This window comes from Gallus gallus, chromosome 5, assembly GCF_016699485.2.
Source record: "Gallus gallus isolate bGalGal1 chromosome 5, bGalGal1.mat.broiler.GRCg7b, whole genome shotgun sequence".
NCBI lineage: Eukaryota > Metazoa > Chordata > Aves > Galliformes > Phasianidae > Gallus > Gallus gallus.
In genome coordinates, this window is record NC_052536.1 from 42,449,058 (window position 1) to 42,470,350 (window position 21,293).

The 21,293-nt window shown below is 37.5% G+C and overlaps 1 long non-coding RNA gene across 1 annotated transcript; it reads right to left on the minus strand.

The window, feature by feature from the left end:
• Positions 1 to 6,196: 6,196 nt before the first annotated feature.
• Positions 6,197 to 20,655, minus strand: LOC124418017. The gene is made up of 3 exons (XR_006939456.1): positions 20,402 to 20,655; positions 10,641 to 10,751; positions 6,197 to 6,329 (listed from the first exon to the last, which is right to left on the minus strand). It is a non-coding gene; the product is annotated as an uncharacterized LOC124418017 (long non-coding RNA).
• Between the last annotated feature and the right edge of the window lie 638 nt (positions 20,656 to 21,293).

Genomic DNA, 21,293 nt, shown 5'->3' on the forward strand with positions numbered 1-21,293 from the left:
AGGCTGATGCAATTCTTGTCACTTAAGAAGTCTATCAGCATTGTAAAATGACATGCGAATGAGGAAGAACTGTTCTGAATGAGAAACAGTCGACAAAATAAGTGCCACATATCAAAATACATATGCAGGATACTCCTCTATTTCTATTGGGGGTTCTCAGCCAGATCATCATGCAAGTCACTTCACTTACCTGTGCCTCTCTCCTTACTCCCTTCTGCTTTGGTTTAGGCAGGTAATTCTGGCCTGTAACTTCCTCAAAAACATAAACCCAGCGTCAGGTTTGATCATGGTTGGATAGTAATGCCTAAAAAGGTGAACAGGACTGATTTAATCATGATAGATTTGACCTAAATGAACCTTTACATTTTTATATCAACAGAAGAGAGTAACAGCAGCTGCATATCTCCCTGTGTCAGCTTGCCATGCTTTGCATGGAACAAAAATCTAAAGAGCTCAGAATTTTCCACAGAAGTATTCCTCATTTCATTTTGAAGAAGCTAGGACACGCTAGTAAATTAATATTAAGTCATGTGGTGAATCGCACACTTCAATAATTACATGCTTTTTAATTTCTAATTCCCAGCTGTGCACACAACCCAATGGTTTGCACTGCTTTTAATCTACAGTGATGCTTGTACACACACCCTCTCATATACACAAATATTCACTCTATTTTTTTTAATACATATCTGTCTATTGTATGTGGATAAGGATAATACTGTGGATTGATCAGAAAACTACAATTTAATCACATGAAAGATTTTGAACTTTCAAGTATGTAGACAGAAAATAATTAATAATCCTAAAACCTCCTGACTATTTGTAATAAAATATGGAAATTTAGAGTTACAGTCATGTTACCATATTCCCTAGCCAATGAAAACAACTATGAAACATTCTTGCAAACCCTTTTAAACCTTTTCTACTTATCCTCTGTATCAATAGGTGTTGATTAAGAATTATAAATAATGCAGTACAAGGGAAAGTACAAAGAGCTGAGGCAGCCTGCTCTCAGTGTCTTTACACTAATGGCTTGGAAGGTACTGTTAGTAAGCTCCTACCCCTGCGCTGAAGAATCACATTATTTCAGCTTTCATACAGACAGCATTCAAGTAAATTACTGGAGGTGCCCTTTACCACTTGGTGCATTGCCAATTACCAAATGCCATTACTTTCACATACAATGAAATGTTTTGGTACCACAAGGTTAAAGAGAATATCTATTTGGAATGAATGAAAGGGCAGAAAATGTCACGTACAGAAACAGAAAGACAGATTGAATAGTTGCAGCAGAAGTCAGAGGTCCAAAACGCAGATGAGCTGGTTTCTGCAGTAAGAATGTTGGCTGTGAATTAAAAGGCATATTCACCCAAGACTAAGGAAAATCTGCACAGCAAAGGATTTTGAAGCATATGCTAAATGTTTTAAGCAGGCACCTGTAAAGGAGACAATAGGTTAATTTTTTATTTTATTTTTTTTTATGTTACGTTGTGCTTAAAAAACATTACAGAAAAAATCGTTAGTAGAATTTCCTGTACTATGTCAGGTCAGCCTTTCCACATCTAAATAATACCCTTTAAATGTATGGATCTTCTTTTCCTTGTGAAATGGCAAGGTATGTTAGATTTACAGACTCTCATTCAAATGTTGCAGTCTGTAGGTAATAACTACCTTTAAACTACCTTTACCTAACTACTCTACTACTTCTTTAAAGAGAAGTCTGCCTGTTACTTCATAAAAAGGGCATTTTGCAATCTAAATCATAATCATTTCAGATTAGAAGCACTCAGAAAGACTGAAGTTTCTATGAAAAAGAATGTACCATGTTCACGTGTAAATGTACTTCTGGAGCACACAGCAATTGAATCTACTATAAAATGGTCACTACCTTCAACAGAATAAAACTATTACAGATGGAAAATGCAGGTGGTTATGCCTACATGTTGCCTATCATAATTAAGAAACTTCACTGGCCATCAGAAGTCTTTCCAAATCTGTTCTCTGTGATTTCTGCACAACTGTGAATAACCACTGGCAAAACAAAAGTAGTAAGCCTTTCTGTCTTATTTCTCTCTACCCACAAAAGCTGGCTCTGCAGAACAGCTATAGATTTTGTTTTTTGTTTTTGTCTTTGTTTCTATTGTAGTACTGACTAGTCCCCAGCACTCTCATCCCTTTGTCCCTTCATTTCCTTCCAGCTAGTAATTTATGCTCTCCCTTTTGGCTAATATTGTCCAGTTTCAATTAATTCACTTGGAAGTCCAGCTCCTACAATGAAATCATAAACTGCTTTTTTCTTTTTTACCCTGGGCACTTTATTTTAACACAAGCATCCTCTGTATTGTTGGCAACTCAGAAAATGCCTTAATTGTATATTTTGTCCTTTTTCTGTTTGTTTCTTCAATTCTGGATTCCTGAAACACCCTTTAAAAACTTAACTTTCAAAAGCAGCTTTCTGTGACAAGTGAGTGCCAAGTGTTAGGTGACCTGAGTGAGCAAAATGGAAAAACATTAGTATGTGAAAGATCCGGGATAGGTCTTGGTTACAAACACAATAACTAAGTCTACCTTATCTGCCATCATCTGAGCTGACTGGCAGCTCAGTTCTCTCAGTGGCCAATCTGCCAGTCTATGGAGAAACTGAAACAAAAGTACTGCCTTGTATAAAACCATCAATCATACAGCTAGAAAGGAGTTAAGATAGATACACACTTTTCCAAAGCCCACTAATGTGTGCTCCTAAATCCCACATAAGCTTTTGACAATCTCTCCCAAAAGACATTTCACATTTATAGAAGCAAAACAGGTCTGTGTGTGTCTACCGTGTCAATAATTTTTCTTAAGTGTACAGAAGTAGCTACTGTTTTGGAAGTGGAAGTGGGGAAAAATCAAAATTTGAAATAAAATGATTATCATCCTGGCCTTTACAGAAGAAAGCCAGTGAAACACAACCTGTGCATGTCAGAATTTCTCTCTCCCCATGCACCGCAACCAAAGTTATTTATACGGAAAGGTAAGCTTTGTCCCTCTCAGACAGAAATTAGTCACTAATGGTTGAGATCCTAAAGGTAGGCTCTACATGATTAGGACCAAACTGCAGAATGAAGCAGAATGCGAAGGCTGCCAATGCAGAGCTATCAAGGGCTTCAGATCACACTCTCGTTTCCAGACGTTTCTCCTTCCCTAGAAATGTCAGTCAGGAATGCTCTCCCGAAATACATGAAGCAGCAGGAGTGTGAAGGCTAAAGAGAGGGCAAAGAGAATCAAACCTACCCATCAAAGAGCAGTTCTGGAGAGACAGCAAGCCTAAACTGCAGCAGGTAAGCTGATAAAGTACAAAACCTTCAACAACTGCAGAGGGAACAAAAGAAACTACAGACAAAGCACATTTATCTCTCTGTAAAATCACCAATTTTTTTTAAACTTCCTTTTGCATGAAAAAGTCTTCTTTTGAAGTTTGATTTTTTTTTTTTAAGTGAAAAGATAGCATTTTCTGTTTCTCTTTTACCAAAACCAGTTATTTGCTCAAATTGGATGTGAACTGGTTTCAAAGTATCCTCTATAAAAAGATTCAAAAGGATGAGGAAAGCACCTCTAAGTGAACCAGAGCTTTGAACCAAAAATCAAAAAATAGAAAATATAACAGTTTCCTTACATATACAGCAGTAATCAAGGGGAAAAGAGAGTTTAATTACAGGAAGACATCTGATTTTGGTTTTACTCAAAGTTAATTTTTTCAAAGAATAAGAACTTGTCCTGTTTGCTACATCAAAGCAGACACATCTTATATTTCACCTCTTCTATAGATATTCAAAACCTGAAATCCATTGAAACTAATGAGAATTCAAGAAGAAAGGAATATAGTATAAATCCGAGTCTTTTCTTTCTGTACTCCCTGTTGATATTGATGATCATTATATATATAATAATTCTCATTAATCTTCGTTTACTTTTTAAACAATTCACCACCTATGCTTTTCATAGGAGACAGATCACTGTGCACACTGAAATACCTCTTCGGGTAGCCAAGAAAATGAATGCACCTGGCTATCATCTGGTAAACCCTAAGTGTATTAGTTAATGTTCTTGATAGCCCAAGAACCTAACGGCTGTGGTACAGAGAGCTGGGAAGGCCTAGAATTTCATTCTATTCCATGTAAACTTGTAGTGTTCCTAATGACAGATCACTTTACCTCCCTGGGCACTCATTTATTTACAGATTAGCTATGGGATCAAAATGGGAGTAACATATCTCACAGGGGCACATTCCAATTTAATTCATTGGCGTTAAAACCATTGGAAACATGTAGAAGAAAGCTTATGCATAAAACGTATAAATAGTCATTATTTGCATAACCATTTGCAAGAAATGGTTTCCCACAGCCTCTTTTATTATGTTTGAATTTCAACTGCTTTGCTAATGGTCCTAAACAGATGCTGTTTCAGCCTGGTTCCTATCCATGCCAGGAGATACACTTAAATACTGGACATTTTTCCATGGCCCCCTTGGAGCAGTTCTTTTCTTGATGCATCGTGTTACTGACATAGAGCTCGATGTTTAATGTTATTATTGCAAGCATTCTGCCAACTACTGATTGACAGCAACAAGGCTTGGGTTCAAATTTAAAGGGATCTCTAACAAAATGCCAGCTGGAGCATCTGCTTAGAAACCCAGGGAAAACAAATCTCATTTTCTGCTTTGACTTTCTTTTAGACAAGCAAATCAGGTGGCCTAGCAGTATTTTATTAAAGAAAAAAAATAATAAAGGAGAAACAGCACTGCACAACATCTGATGAATGAATGAGAACCATATCAAGCAATTCCTCTCTCCGAGGCAGGTGTTAGCTCAGCCCAGGGCTATCCCTCTGCAGTGACACTGCAAATCCAGCCAGCCTCATTCAAAACTCTTCTCTTTCTGCAGCTCCAGAAGGTGTGAAGAGCTCAGGATAAAGGCTTTTTTTCAACTTCTATGTTAAGACTGTGTTCTAGCCTTCCCATCTCCTAGGATACTAGCAGCCTCAGGGGAGCTTTAACTTACTACAAAGGTGAGTCCACCCTTCCTACCCTACTACTTTCACAAAATTTCTGCTAAGATGGCTAATAAAAGGTCTAAAGCTATTATCGGTTAGTAAAATGTCATAATTCATTGGAGAGGTGGGAAAAGGTGGAGGAGAGGAGATTTTGGTATATATTTTGCTAATGAGAAGTCGGTTATTGCCCTATGCCCCAAAATATTCTGTGAAGAAACAGATGACAGTAAACAATGAAGATATAATGGTATATGTAATACTTGATCAGATACTTTTATCTCCCCTAACTCGTTTTTGATCCTGTTCAGTTTAGGTAAGGCCCTGTAGGTTGTTGGCTTTTCTCCCACTCTGCCCACAAAGTGCTGTCATACCCATAACAATACAACCACATTTTTTCTAAGTGGCACCCCAGGAAATAATTGGCCCTGATTTCTGGTCCATCCTGGCTCAAGCTGCATTTGATTCAGTGAACTGGAAGTCACAGGCTTGTTTTTCTAGGCATTATAGTCTTCTGACTCATCCACCTCCTGGTTTATCATAGAAGTGAATTATTCATTGTCACTACAATTGTTCTGACCCATAATCAAGGAAAAGGAATCTTGGCAGATGGTATGGGACTGTTTATGTACCGATAAACACCATGCAAAAAAATGAAACTCCCTGTGCTATAACCTTTAATCTTATGAAATAATTATTCAAAACTGTATAATAGTTAAATAAATAAGAACATGAAATTCACCTAAACATTATTTCTGCCAAAAAGAGTGCATTACAAATATTGGAGACATTCTGAAACTACTGAGAAATATTGCATCTTTCTGGACTAGTATTCTTCAGAATTAAAAAAAAAAAAAAAAAGCTCAGAAACTATTTTTTAAAACCACAAAAACTCATCAAGAAGAAACACTGTATTAACAAAACCTGTTTGATCCTAATAAAAGCCGTGTTAAGTGTTTAGAATAGTATTCTGAGCATATGTTACCAACTTGTAGGGGTCTCATTTGCCTTTCTCAAGAATGGACAGAAGACATCTACTCAGGCTTAACTACATTCAGCTTAAATTTAGGTCTGAAGCAGAAAACCATGAACAAAAATAACGAAGAACCAGAATTTATCAAAAGGAAAATCTTGAGCTGTTGAAATTCCACCTTATTTTCTTAATTTACCTTCAAAGGAGCATTTGCCAGATAATATTCCTTGGGTTTGGTTTGTGGTTGATCTTTTAGTACAAAACTATTGATTTTCAGGAGAACATGACATCCAGATGGAATCCAGTAGAGGCACAGTATTCATCCTTCCTAGAACAGAAAACAAGCGCTTATTGGAGTGAATTCTGTTTCATTGCTGTTGCATTTTCTGCTTTCTGCATATCCTCATCTTCATGGTTAAAGCCAGGCAGCCTGAAGGTTGTACCCATATGTTACTGGAAAGATATTTTACCCTAGATTAGGGAAAAAAAAAAGTCTCTAATTTCACCTGTGACCCTGCCATCAAAACACATTAGTGTCAGCTGAGCAGAGTAGGCCATTGCAGAGCTTGACCCTCTCCCCACTGCCCCACTGTGCTCCATACCTTGAGCAGGTGGCACACAGCTGCACCCCAGACTCTTGCCTACACCAATGCACAGGCACATCAGCAAGGAGGCTTAGCACATTTACTGTTTCGGTTTTCTTCCTGTCATCCTAAAATTCTAGACTTCCTGTCTTCCTAAAATTTCTATCCTTAATTTTCTTGAAACAGACAGGACATTGGATACCCTATTAACATACTCCAGTGGAAACTTTCAGACTTGTGTTTCAGATATGAATTGTATAATGAAATTGAACCATCAGAGGATAATAACAGCCTTAATCATAGCCAAATACGAATAAAATTATGTCTGTGTGACCATTTCTTTTCTACATAATGATACCACTCTTGCTTGATTGGGAGGTGGATAATATGCCTGAAATATTTGCGATGAAAATGAGGGGGAAACAATAAAGGATGAAAGAGGAACATCGGAGATTTGAAGAATGTACGAGCAACTTTCACCTAGTGCAACAGAAAGTTGTATGGACTATGAGAGACAGGTGAGGGGATGCCTACCCACCTTTTAGGAAACCAAATATTCTCACAGCAGAGCTTTTGACTTATTCAGAACTATTAGATACAAAATGAAAGAATGATCTTTTCAATAGTGTAAGTAGTTTCCCTGCTTTGGGTGTAAGGCCAGGGGAAGAAAGCAAATGTCCATATTTATCTGGATCTGTACTACCTGTGCCACAGGTAGCTAGCAGTAGAACCAGAATTAGGTATTGGATCTACTGAATTCTGTGACATCTCCCCAAAAAAGTCATCTCAAAGTTTTCCAGCTATTTCAGATTTCAACAATTTGCAGACAAGCTCCAATTTTTGCATCTCAAAGATGATGCTCTTTGCAAAGGCATATGTTTGAGGTTGAAAAAACATACAACTCGCAAAATAATTTGAGCAATGCTGATTTAACAATAAACTTAGGCCAAACAATAACATTCACCCATGAGTTTCACCCATGACTTCAGTCCATAAGAATGGAATTTCAACTAAAAGCTACTTTCATGGTAAATGCTTCACCAATCTCTTCTTTCAGAAAACTAATGCACTGTTAAAAAGGTGTCTAAAGGGATCCAGGAAAGTGGAGGACTTTATTACTTAAAAAACAAACAAACAAACAAACAAACAAAAAACCTCTATGAAATGTTGAATCTTCCGCATTCAAGTGTTTTTGACATAGTTACTACTGCTTCTCACCCCAGTGCACTACAGTGACTTCTCAAATTTCTTCTACTTATTTTTATGTGATTTGCAAATAATAATTCTTTTTTTTAGTAATAATGCCATGAAAGTAGTTACTAGTTTGGTAATCCATATGAGAATCTGCAAATCTGATTATCTATTAAGTTGAATTATTTTACAAAGTCATGTGATAATTTTTTCAAACTTAACATAAAACCACATCTTTTGTCTTGTACAAGAAGAGAACTTTAAACACTTTTCCTCTTTCATTCTAAAGCAATATCTTTAAAAGACTCTTAGGTGATGTCATGTACCATTAAAGTCTGGTCTTGTGGCTATTAAAGTTAATACGTATCTTACCACTCATTTCACTGAAATCTATGAGTATTAAACTATAATGATTGTTACTAGTTAAATTTTGCTGGTTCATTTAAAATCACGAGGCATAATGATATGCCCACAAAAATACAATTAAATGAAAATAAACGTTATCTTCCCACCAGTGACAGCAAAAAGCTCCCTGCAAACTGGCAGTCATTGCATGCAAATCAGACATCCACCTCCAGTTACCACATTTGTTATCCTTAAAAACAGACAGAGATGGAGAGTGAAGGTATGATCACTTTCAGGCTTTCTAAAAACCTCCTTCTTCCAATCCTTAAACAATTGAGCTCTGTGCTCCAGACCTTCTGAACATCTCCTGTGAAAGTCCATTGGATATTTTCCCATTGACATGAAATACTGTCTGGAAGTACATAGCTGTAGGTGAGGATGCTGTTGTTCATTAGCTTTCAGTGTAGCCCTAAGGCACTGAAGTCACTGGTTCAAGATGGAGAGTTGTTCCCCGATGGCTTCAAAGAAATGCTTGAAAATGTGGGCTCTATTACAGAAAGAGTAATTTACACAAAACAAATTTATTATCATATAACAAACTATCTTACAGCCTATTGGACACTTCTAACCTTAACAGGATTTTCCCATCAATTTAAATAGCAGCAAATTGAATATTTCATTAGGTTTTCTTACTCTGGTACTGGAGGTTTAGTGTTTGTTGTTGTTTTACTGTGTGCTATTTTTAGGCAAATAAAACTGAATTTTAGAATATGGAGCCCAGAAAATTGAGTCATCTGTCAATTTCGGGAGAAAAAATGCTAAACTAATTCTATGCAGCATACTATCTGACTGACTTGTTATGTATTTGCAAGTTCCAGCTCCACACAATGTATAGTACAGCAGTCAGATTTAAGGATTATTCTTTTTTAAAAAAGAATAAGAAACCATAATGTCTGTTTACTACCAAGAGTCTGCTTATGAGTGGTGCTCATTTTCACTTTCCTTCAAACCTAATTTGCTGTCTCCCTCCATTATCAAAAGACAAACATATTCAGAATTACAATGAAGAAAGAGGCAGAAAAAAAGTGAGTTGTGAAAGGAATTTTCATAGGAAAAGTAATTACTTGTATTGTATATACGAAGAATATATTCCTGTTCTTGCTTGCAATACTCAATTCCCTGTCATCTGAGCTTTAAATTAAAAACATTCCAGCTTTGTCTGATGCATTTTAGCATAAACAAACACTCAGTCACCATGACAACCATGTTACTTATTGTAATGCTTTTAAGTTTTAGTGATGAGCAGGGAAAGCTTCCATTTGCATTCTTCAATTCTGATCTTTCTGCTACTTGATTTTGCAGCCAATGAATCACATTTCTGGACCTGTTTTCTTTTCAGTCCAGCTCTGCCACAATGATCTCAGTTCTACTAGCAATTAAATGCCATCTTACATTTTCAGTGCACAAAAGTAACACAAAAGTATTATAAACTAGGTGACATACAGCAGGTGCATTTAGCTACCAGATACCACTTCTGTTATTCCACATTCATTGCCCCAAGGCCCAGCACCAAACAGTACTGTAGTGCTGTGGCTGTGATTCAGCGGCAGCTTGCATGTTGAGCAGCATCAAGATGGGTCACTCTTTGATGGAGCTCCAAAAGCCACCTACATGCTGCAGGAAAGAGTGAGTCAGATGTCAGCAGCTTCCTCTCTAAAGCCCTGCTTTTAATCAAAGATTGTTTCACCTAATATCTCTTGCATATCTTCACACAGACATGCTATATGGCTGCTCATCCTAACCCTAAACCATTGAAAAGTGGGTAGAGCATGTCAGTGCAAGGTTTTGAGAGGCCACATTTCACAGCATTGTGTGACATAACAGATGTGCCAGAGACATCCAATTAGATTTCAGTCATCATGGACTCCAAAAGTGAGGGTGATGGGAATTAATATTCATCCATCTAAAAGAATTTGAGACCCTTATTTCAAGGTCCTTTGGCACTATCTAGGAGGTTCTAGGCCCAGCCCATGTGTTTCTGCTCACATATCATGCATGTTACTGTGTTTACTGTAATGAGTTCCTTGGGATCAATGAGGGAGAATATTTCCTCTCTCTACAGTATTTAGGGAGAGAGAAAAGAGAAAGAGAACTATGCTTAAGCATTTGCAGCAAATAATGCAGTTCTGTTTTGATTTGCTCATTTATCTACATTTCTATCAAGTAGAGACTTTTTTGTGATGAACACTTATTTGAATAGGCTAAATTATTGACCTCTAGTAGCATTTGTAAATGTAAAAATACCACTATTAGCCCAAGTATTCTCCAGTGAAATACTTCATATGCTTCTGCATTTGCTTGTACTCTGTGGGAAGATGCAGGATAAATCTCATATTACATACGAAAGGTGTCCATTGGGAGGACAGACCATGACTTTCACAACTAATCTCTCACAACCTGTGGCTTATTTACAATTACAAATTTTACAAAATTACAATAATTCACAATTATTTACATACAATTTGCAGCTGGAGATTTCCCCATTAAGGAAGGTCTGTCACAGAGATGACTTGGGATGCGCTGTGACCAAGGAAGAAACAGGACCCAAGGGTAGATTTACAGAGGTTTCACTAAAGGGAAAGAAGAGAGGTTTAATAAAAAGACCTATCATGAAAAGAAAAACTTTTACAGGATCACCTAGCCACTGGTTGTGCTTTGTTTTCTATGGTGAATATACACATGAACAGTTTAATGTGCCCGTCACAGAACACCTTTAACATACTCTTGAAATACACAGCATGATTTATTCATAAAGTCATCACCTTTGTATGGATTTTTCTTTCAGGTCTTTCATTACCTGGATCGAGTACATCTTCTCTAAACACAAATGCTGTGTGGCACTTCTATTCAGAACTGAAGGTGAAACTCCTCTTTGCTGCACCAAACTTGCCTTGCACTGCTGCCTCAAAAACAAACACAGCTTTCGGTTCACTGCCTTTTGAGTTCAGGCAAGTTCACTTGATTTCAAGATACTGGACTCTCAGTTTTGGTATTGCTCCCCACAGAATACCTGCTTATATTTAGGTATGAAGTGTCAACCCGTAAGGGGATTTTCTGCATGCCTATTTTTCTTTAACGACTTTTAATCCTCTGAAAATTAGTTCCTATCAGAATACTGCTCTGCCTCACAGACCATGCCATTAGGACTGTTGATCCTAATCATTCTGTCAATAGTTCAATCCATAAAAATCAAGTGAGTACCAAATCTGAAAAGTATCATACAAAAGTGGAGAAAGACAGAAGTATCTTGCACTCTCACTGAGAAAAAAATTAGAATTCTGGAAACCAGAATTCAGGTGTGATGATTGAACAAGGGACAAACTGTTTTTTTTTGTAGATTAAAGAAAGACTCACAATTATTCCTTTCCCAGCACCCATCAGGTTCTCAGTGATCACCTTCAAGCTGGCAGATGCAGGCATGTACAGGCTATATTCATAGGGGACTTTTATTAAAGAATTTGTTATGTTAGCTTCCTTTTAATGAAGATTTCCCTATCTCAGATGTCATGCAAATTGTCATCATTCTAGACACCAGACTGATTACTGATGATTGTGGATGTGAGTGGGCAGAATGGGGACAAAATAGCTAGAATAAAACAGAATGAACTTTGCAAGCCAGACTTATTTGGCAACTGTACATTTGTGCTTTTAATATTTGCTAGGAACACAATTCAGCCTTCCACTAAATGTTGGCAGTTTGGTATGCAGAATGTCATAACAGCTTTAGTCACGACTCAGCTGCTTTAGTCATGCAGCAAGTTTAGATTCATGACTTCTGTTGCTCATTTTGCTCTCTATCGACAGTAATGTAAAGAAGGGATAGAGCCCCAGAGGTATCCTTCTTCTCTTACTACCTCTACAGTTCCCTTTGTCAGGGTAGCTCCTCTCTTGTTTAAATTAAAATGAAAGGTTTACATGCCCAGGAATTGCTGTTATTCACCAGGTGTTCACTGCCCCTGCAAGAAAATACTTTATAAAATCCAGATTTTTTTTAACCCAGGGTACCAGGGAGCTCATTACGGTTTTTTTCATATGTCAATTATCTTCCATATATTTTTGCATCTTAGGATATCATTAGCATGATTCCAGTTCTGTCTATGAGTACAAGCAAGAAAGCCTGGCAATGGAAGCCAGAGAAGCATTCCACGAGAGCAAATATGCCACCACTGCATGATTTTGAATAGCAGACACTAAGTATAAATTTTCATTTAAAAAATCATTAATGATAATGATTTGAGGCATCACACAGCCTTCAGACCAAAATAACGCAGTAAAACCTTCACCAAGTACTGCAAGAACTTTTTTTTTTTTTTTTTTTTAATAGAAATAGAGGCAATTGTAACAGATATATGAAATGGTGTATCTGCATAACAGGTACCAGTTCCTAGCACTGATAATGGCCTAACTCAATCAGAAGCTTTCTATCAGTGTCACAGCATGTTAAGCGGAGCAGAGAATCCTTTCCGTGGATGCTTATTGCCCTACTCCAAAACCAAAAGCCCAAAAAAAAAAAGACTGAACTGAAAAAGACTGAAAAGTGAACTGATGGATAAAACAAATTGCTCTTTGAGAAGATGTCTGCCATGCATCCTAAGAATAGAGATGGGGAAGCAGTTGAGGAACTGTTAATCATGGAGCCTCTTGGTTCATATAGGCCCTGAGGTGCCCCCCCTGCCCCCTCCCCATCCCTGAGAGACTGTACTCAGCTCCAGCAGCAGCTGCATTGCAGCAAGGAGAAGAGCTCCGAGTAGACATGGTTGCAAGCCCACTTTATCAGGTCAGACAGACAGCAAGCAGCTTCATTCAAGGCAGTTAAATGAGGCATGACCAAGTCCCAAGAAGGGCACATGATGAGAAATGAGAGGTTGAATGAAACACTGAGCATTAAAATGAACAATGGATACAACACTTGTAGCCCAAGCACAGGCACTGTACGCTAAGGCAGTGTGGTTACAGCTTACAACACGGGATGGTGAGTTCATCGAGTACTGAACTCAAGTTATTTTTATTCTACATCAGCTTCATTCTACATTGGCATTGCAAGCTTTTGGAGCTGCAATTCCATGAATCGCCGAAATTGAATGTTATAACAGCAAATCTTTTAATTTTAGTTTGTTTGCGCTGAAGAAAACAAAGTGGTCATGTGAAGGAAACTACCAGTATAGCACGAGATTTTTCTTACATTCATGCCAGTTTAAACAGATGTATCAGTCCTGTCCTACCTATTAACATTTTAGGTGGAGGAAGATGTCGTTTGATGATATACATAATTAAACAGCTGCCCAGTAAAAGAAACCACTCATTGAAGAACATGCTGAAAGTAAACCGCTAATAAATACATTTGGAAGCGTACAGCAGTATATTAACTCATTTATATGATCCCGAGGGAACTATGATTTGAAATGATGAGATACCTTTGATGTTTTTTTGTTTTTTGTTTGTTTGTTTGTTTTGATTTACCTGGCATACTTCTGCAATCAAATGGCATTAAGGAGGATTTCAGCATATAGACTCCCAGCCAATTAAATGATGCTTAAATCATGAACTTAATCACACATTTATTAAAGTTCTGTCTGTGGTGCCCCAGCACTGCAAGCTGAGAAGACAAAATCACGTGGCTCCTGCAGGAAAACTTTGAAAGAGACTGCTGGGAGTAGAGAGAGGCATGGGAATTGATTCTGTAGTTAAATATACCCATTTGTTAAGAGCACAGAAATAAAGATAATTTGCAAACAACTTTGTGGAAATGGCTACTCCACTTGCAGAATTTCCTGTTAGAAAAACAGCATTTATCCTCAGGCATTTCACTACACCTATAGGAGCTGCTGTCTGACACTGTAAGGACAGATGAGTGCATGATATAGGTAAGCATATTTTTATATTCTGGGTAGCTGGAAAAAAAGTTGCTGCAGTATTTAATTCTTCAAGACGTTAAGAACATATGCTTACATTTAAAATTTGCAATCATGCAAAAAAAAAAAAAAAAAAAAATCTCCGCTCAGCATTGTATTGATCCAAAAGTAATTCTGAAAGACTTTATACATAGTTGCTTTCCCACTTCCAGCACCACATGTATTTTCCAACAGTAAATCAGTCTTCATCTTACTAAAAAAGCTAATACACTTTGTCAATACAAAATAGCTTTGGTCAGCCAGTATTTCTAAATATTACTGACATTTTAGAACACAGTTCCACTCATGAGGATTAATTAAAAATATCTTACAAGCACATTACAGACCTACGTAGTAAGTTACAGATTAGTGGCAGGTATTTAGAAAGGTATTATAAACAATAATAAGGAATGTATTGGATTTCAAAAGTTATCTCAATATGTAACATGACTAAAATCTTTTTCTTCTCTGCTAGATGTAGGTATCTCAGAATGTTGCCCCCTTTTCTTCATTTCTTCCTAATTGTTACAGAATTAAATCCTTCAAACAAAGGCAACAGGACTCATACAACAGCAGTTATTATTCACAAGAATGCTGTTCACTCACACTATGTGTATTTATTTTTTAATGTGTGGATGGGGAGCTTCTGAAGTTTCGGCATCACTGCAGAAAGACAGGACACGTACATATCTAAATTCGTTGACTGTATATCCAAATTCTCTGCAAGTTTGCCCCTGCAGGAATACTTGCATGCATTCAAAATGAAAGCAAACCTTTCAGATTAGGATTTCCCAGTGCTTGTGCCATGGTTTTATTGTTATGGAAACCAGGCCGAACCGTGACAGCTTGCCAAGCAGAACAACAATGCTTTACATGTCAATACCACGGCCTGCTGAAATGGTGTTTTGACAAGGTTAGACCAAGGATGTCTCCACACAACATGAAAGGTGACACCTAGAAGAAAGTGTCAGATGCCTTAATTGAAGAGCAAAACACAGAGAAGATTCAATGTAAAAACAGCACAAAGAAAAATGGTGGTTCAAATATGGTGGTTCAGCACCGGAGGATATTTGCAATCACTTCTGTGCTACAAAATACATGACTCAGGTTTGTCCTGCTTTGAAATCTAGCTTCCCTTGTTTTCCTGCCATTGCTGCAAATTTTATTGCCAATGCTGCAGACCGTGGTGATCTGAAGAAAACAGATAGCATCTTGGAATAAGTGGTCATAGCAAAAGAATGCTGCCACACGGAAGCAGACATTATAAAAAGGGTTTTAAGATACATTTTCTTTTCTCCCTTCCTGTACAATCTCAGTTAATGAAAAGAAAGCAGGGAGAAAAATTAGCACTGCTTGTTTTTAGAAAAGGCTGTTGTCTGCAAATATGAGTTCTTGGTTCATAGATCGAGAAAATTTAGGAACACTCTAAGCATCACTGCAGTATTTATTATCAAACTAGTTCATCCATTTGACACCTGACACTCTATTAAAGGACTACAGAGAAATGAGGTTACTAAGGGGCTAATAACGGTCAGAATGTTCAATGATAGATGGGGAATGCAGCTCAAGAATCTGTCAATGAGCTAGCTATCACCATAGAACACAGCTTGTTTCTTTTACCTGACAGCTTTTATCCGACAATTTTTTTTTTTCAGAAAGAAATTAAGTCAAAAGGGAGCCTTCAAATACATAGTTGTTAATTTTGCCTAACTCTAGGACTGTTTTTATCAACAGAAAACAACAACAAGAAGAACAAAAATCTGTTGGTTTAGGATTAAAGCTGAAACAGCCTTGTAAAATGTCTCCACTATGCACAAAGATCAATGGTTAATACAGTGGAGAAACTTCATTTTTCATTTGCTGCTTTTAGCTCGGAGAAAAGAAAAATCAGGCAAGAAACATCATAACTTTCCCTTACATCAATGTTCCATTAAAGCTGCTGTTGCCTGCCAGCCAATATTCAGTACTATTACACCAACATCTATCTTTACGCTTTCTACATTTCTGACATAGTTCCAGTCCATTTTTTGTTCATGTTTTTAGTTTTAGTCAGGCGTTCCTTCTCCACTACAGCTCTGAGTTGAAAACTGCTGACCACACATGTGAGCAACATCAGATGAGAGCGCATGTTAAATAAACGCACCTCTAATCATGTGCAAATAAATTGTAAGATGTGTACATTTTTAGATCAATATATAAGGGCACAAATATGCAGTCAACCCAGTAAGTACTGCATTTTGGAGAGTGGAAACTACATCATGTTATATTTCCAGTGTACAGGAGAAAGCAAGAATTCTCATTTTCTGTTTCCAACGCAGATGAAGAAGGCAGCTCTCAAAGTATTTACCATCTGAATTGTTTGACAGGAAACCTGAGATTTGGAAAAATGCAGCACATTCTCACCATACTTATGCAGGGAAACAGTCAGCATCTAAAGAGGTTAAAAAATTTGCACTTAACATTGAATGTTACTGACTTATGGCAAATATTTTAAAAACAGTGAATTCTCACTATCTCCTCCTATACACGGGAAATAGAAGATTTTACACTCCCTAAGGTGCAGTACTTACTGGTTTGCCTGCATATTTGTTGATGCTGACTTAAATGCATCTGAAATAGTTCGTCAGATAAAAAACTATCAGGGCTCATTAAACAGCCTCTGATCTTCCAGACTTGTTTGAACAATCTTGCTTGCTACATTTATGCTCAGTTCATGACTACAATAACGGAAAGCCAGGATGTAATGGTGGGTGGAGAAAGAATGTAAGAAACCTATTCCTTTACCCAGTGAAATGGTTGCATTGGACAACCTAACCTTTCCTCTAACTGCATGCCATAGTTCTTAGGAAAGGAAACAACAGACCCTGCTCTCAGAAATAAAAGCATCTTGAGACCTAAGCAAGTAAATTCTGTAAGGTATTTCATTACATTTCTGGTTGTTTTTGGCTGTCTCCTTCTCTGCTTCCTGTTCGGACAAAAATATCTATTGTTGCCCTCATAACCTTCCAAATCAACCTTGTGTAAGCACACCGGAGGTCCAGAGCTGAGCTGGGATTAAACTTTCTTCTCCATTCTGCAGTGACATTTCTTTTTTTCACTGCAGGGCTGAAAAACATTATTTCTTCTGGGTTGTTGAGTACTTAACGTCATGACATAAAAACTGGTAAGGAGAGGACCCTCTGTAAGGAGCAGTACAGTATCATCTTCAGTTCTTTGTCAGGAAAAAAAAGGAATATGTACAAGCAACATAAAATAACTTTTCCAAGACATGAGAAAGAATCAGTATCCTACCTGTAGAAACATTCCTTTCAAAAGCAAGCAAAATAGACTTCCTGGGAGGAAAAAAAGGGGGAAAAAAAAGCCATTTACCCATTGAAACAACACAAACCGAAGTGTCAATTTTTAAGAACCGTCATACAACATTCATCACTTAAGATAGAGACTCTCTTACCAGATCTCCTCAAACATAAATTTAATACAACGCTTTTGATATAGCTAAAAAGCCATGCATGGGACAGAGTATTAGCAAGGTCATTGCAGGAGTGCCTGTACAGTGCAGTTCCTGTTGGATGAGTTAAACAAGTGTAACCTGTATGTGTATGTATAACTCTTACATCACACCAAAGCTAGCTGTGCCTTGCTTGCAAATTTATGAAAATATTATAATAACATATAATAACAAATTTGTGGCTTTGTAGGTATGCCACAAACACGTGCCCATAGCAGGACTTTTCAAATGAATCTTTAGAATGCAGTTGAGCTGCACTTGACCTAAGGGCAGCATATTCTGACAGTCACTCATGTTGACTTACGTTTTCCAAAGTCATTTTAAGTTAAATTTTATATGACTATTGTTTAACTACTATGGACCCAATCCCGGGAATTAATTACCCACTTAGATGAGCTGACAAATCAGTATCTCCACAAAATAATTTCCCCCAAATTTCCTGTTTCTTCACCATTATCAAAAGAAAAATACCTGCTCATCAAAGTAAATACAGAAATTAATCACCATTAAGGAAAGCCTTGGGAAATGTTTTTGGGTTTGTTTTTTAACTATGATCTTTCAAGCACTTTTTTCATTATCATGTGGTAAAAATCATTGTTAATTGGGCAATGTCATGGTCAGCTATGCTGCCATTTGATGAAACTAGGAGGAAGTGACACCAGTGACTGATTTGAGACATTTTACACACATATTAATTTGCAAAAGTATCATAAATTTTCTCCATCGTAATTTATTACATAAATACAAGCTATTAATTCTGCATGTATCTATTCCTGTTAGGTAGCCCAATCCTTGTTTGGGTCTGAAAAACAGTCTGAAAAAAGGGATGAGCAGGTGTAGGCTGCTTCCGTCAAGGAAATATTTTTCTACTCACTTCCCTGGGGACTCCTCAGATCTGGTTTGTAAGTCAATTTTCAGAGAGTACAGGACTAGGAATCACATCCATACTGATGCCCCTTTTGGCAACCATGTGCTACACACAAGTCTGCTTGAGGAAAGTCAAGGCAAGTCTACTACATTTTCCACCACACAGTACCAGCCATTTCCCAATACCCCAAAGAAAATTAAGAAAATTACCTATGGTAAAGACCAAAGAAAATCACAGCTAAAGTATGCCACAGGGTATCATAAGGAGACAGATCTCTAATTAAGTTGTTTGATAATAAACCATGATGTATCCTGAATACATTCATTGCTCTCAGGTCACCTCTGTGTGAATGAGATGACTCTAGATGGTAACTTCCACCAGATATTTTTTCCTCACTGATCAGATTCGGATGGCAGCACAACTTAAATGTTTTTTTCTTTTTTAAACAATTATTATCCTTCTGTGACGTTGACTCCTTCTTGTCCCTGAAATATAATTGTGGCAACTCATTCTAACTTGGCTACTTAGGCTACATAAGTCAAGGTTTGCTTCAAATATCAGATTTCCCAAATCATCCTATACATACTTCTCTGCGTGTATTCTAATTTAAATCCATTTTTGACAGTAACATGTAATACTTCAAATCAAAGTTTATTGAATAGTAAAGGCAGGTTAACATTAGCTAAAATGCCTTTTCAAAGAAGAACCAAACAAACATTTTTTAATCACTGTCCCATCAACCCATCTACTCAGATTTATATTCTGGATACCTATTCTTTAGTTGCCAAGTCCACAGTTAATGCAAATAATTGTTCTTCTTGGTGTACTAAGTGCAAGATCTGGCACTTTACATTGTTGGTTTCCAGCTGGAAATCCATCTAAATCTGTCTACACAGGAATTTGTTCCTTGTTTCATGCCCAGATTTTGTCCCCCTTTCCCCCCGGCCTTGTTTCATTTATCAACTGAACAGCATTGCTCTAGACATATCATATTACCACCAAAATCTCTTATTCTTGGCCCACTTCTTTATTTTTTTAAGAAATCTTTTTCTAACTCTAAGATCTCTTTAATAAGAATTCTATTATCCATTTGGCTCTGGAAAGCCAAACGCTATTGGGATACTTTCTTCCATTCTGGGGAAATGGACTTCTGGGCTTCATGGTAAAAAGTGATGGTAACTGGGCTTCTGTAAGTTAAGTACACTGACTAAGCACAGAAGGTTTTGTTTTGTTTCCTTAACTGGCTTAAAGTAAAAACAAATTCACACTGCATTTCCTTGTTTGTAATCATCATATGCAAGTAGAATTTATCTGCTTTTTCTGCTCTTGTTTCAGTACACATATTTCCTTCATAATGATTCTCTCTGCCAATAAAGCAAGAGTTTATTACATTTCCACAGTTCCCCAGGGAGGGCGTCGGTGCTTTTTCTTTCTTTCTTTTTTTCTTATAATAAATCTGTACCTACTTCTAATAACTTTCAAAACAGGTAAAATCTACCTCCACTGAAGTCACACGAGTTGCAACACTGTCTCTCCCAGGAGCAGTCTGAAAAAAAAGTCTGTTCAAAATAATTGCTGTGAACTTCTGTATTTCACTGCGGAAAGAGGAAGGGAGAGAAAGGAAAGAAAAAATAAAGAGAAAAAGAAAAGGAAAAAAAAAGAAAGGAAAAGAAGGAAGGAAGAGGGAGGAAGGAAGGAAATAAACAAAGAATGAAAGAGAGACAGAGACTTTTCTATCAGTGCAAAAAACTTGCTTGAAAAAGGTGGAGATACTTAGCATCCCAACATTAACAGTTTTCCTTAAAGACATCTACATTCCTAGAACTATCTTGAAATACACAAAATTTGATGCAACATCTCTCTCCATATCCAAATATTCATCTTGTTTCCAACAGCTCATTTAGTATGTTGGAAGTTTCTGCAATTCAGCAATCAGCCCTATTAAAATATTACCTCAGTTTTCCAAATGTGATCAAGCATGAACATGCCAGTATTTACTGTTTCAAAGATAGCAGACTTTTTCTCTGCCTACCACACTGGAGCTCAGTTCCTCGTGATTCATAATCTCTAGCATGTGGCTCACTGCAGAACATGATTGTGAAATCACCATTCACTCCAGAAAATGCACATGTTCAACCAAGAACAACAACGCCCTCTATTCAAGTCTTTTGTTCGGTAAGATCTTTTCAGATGTAACCTTTACATCCAGACAAGTACGCACTCTAACAGCCTTATCAGTTGTGTTCCTCCCCACCCACTTCCTGTAGCTCTAACCCACATGCAAGGGCCCCTCCTACGCTGCCAGCTCACAGGCCTATCTGGTTTCCCACAGCCACGTGCCCTTCTGACTCCACACTGCACATCCAAAAACAAAACAAAACTAAACCCTACCAAAAGAACCCCTGAATATTTTGAGTAAACAAACAGTGGGGAAAAAAAAAAAAAAAAAAAAAAAAACAAGGAAAGAAATGTGTTTAAATCACATAAGGAGGAAAGGAAGGCAGCCAGTGCTGTTAGAGATAAATGGTACATCAGCAAAAGTTTTCTACTGCATGCCCCAGAGGAAGTGTCAGTGCCATGTGCTTGCAGCCAGTATGGGTGGTGTGTGGGCTGTGGAGGAAGCATGTCTAGGCCTTCACCTCAGTTCTATGCAAGTGCAGCAAGCCTCCATTTGCACCTGTAAGCAACTTAGTGGTTCCGGAAAGGTGTGCTTGGGCCTACCACAAACTTCCCTTGGTGAGCAAGGGCCTGGCTACACATCCTGGCTTCCAAGAGCACATGGAGGAACTGCCTGAGGCAAAGCTTCAGCACAGCCATCAAAAGGCCACTGGCTGAGCCAGCCTGG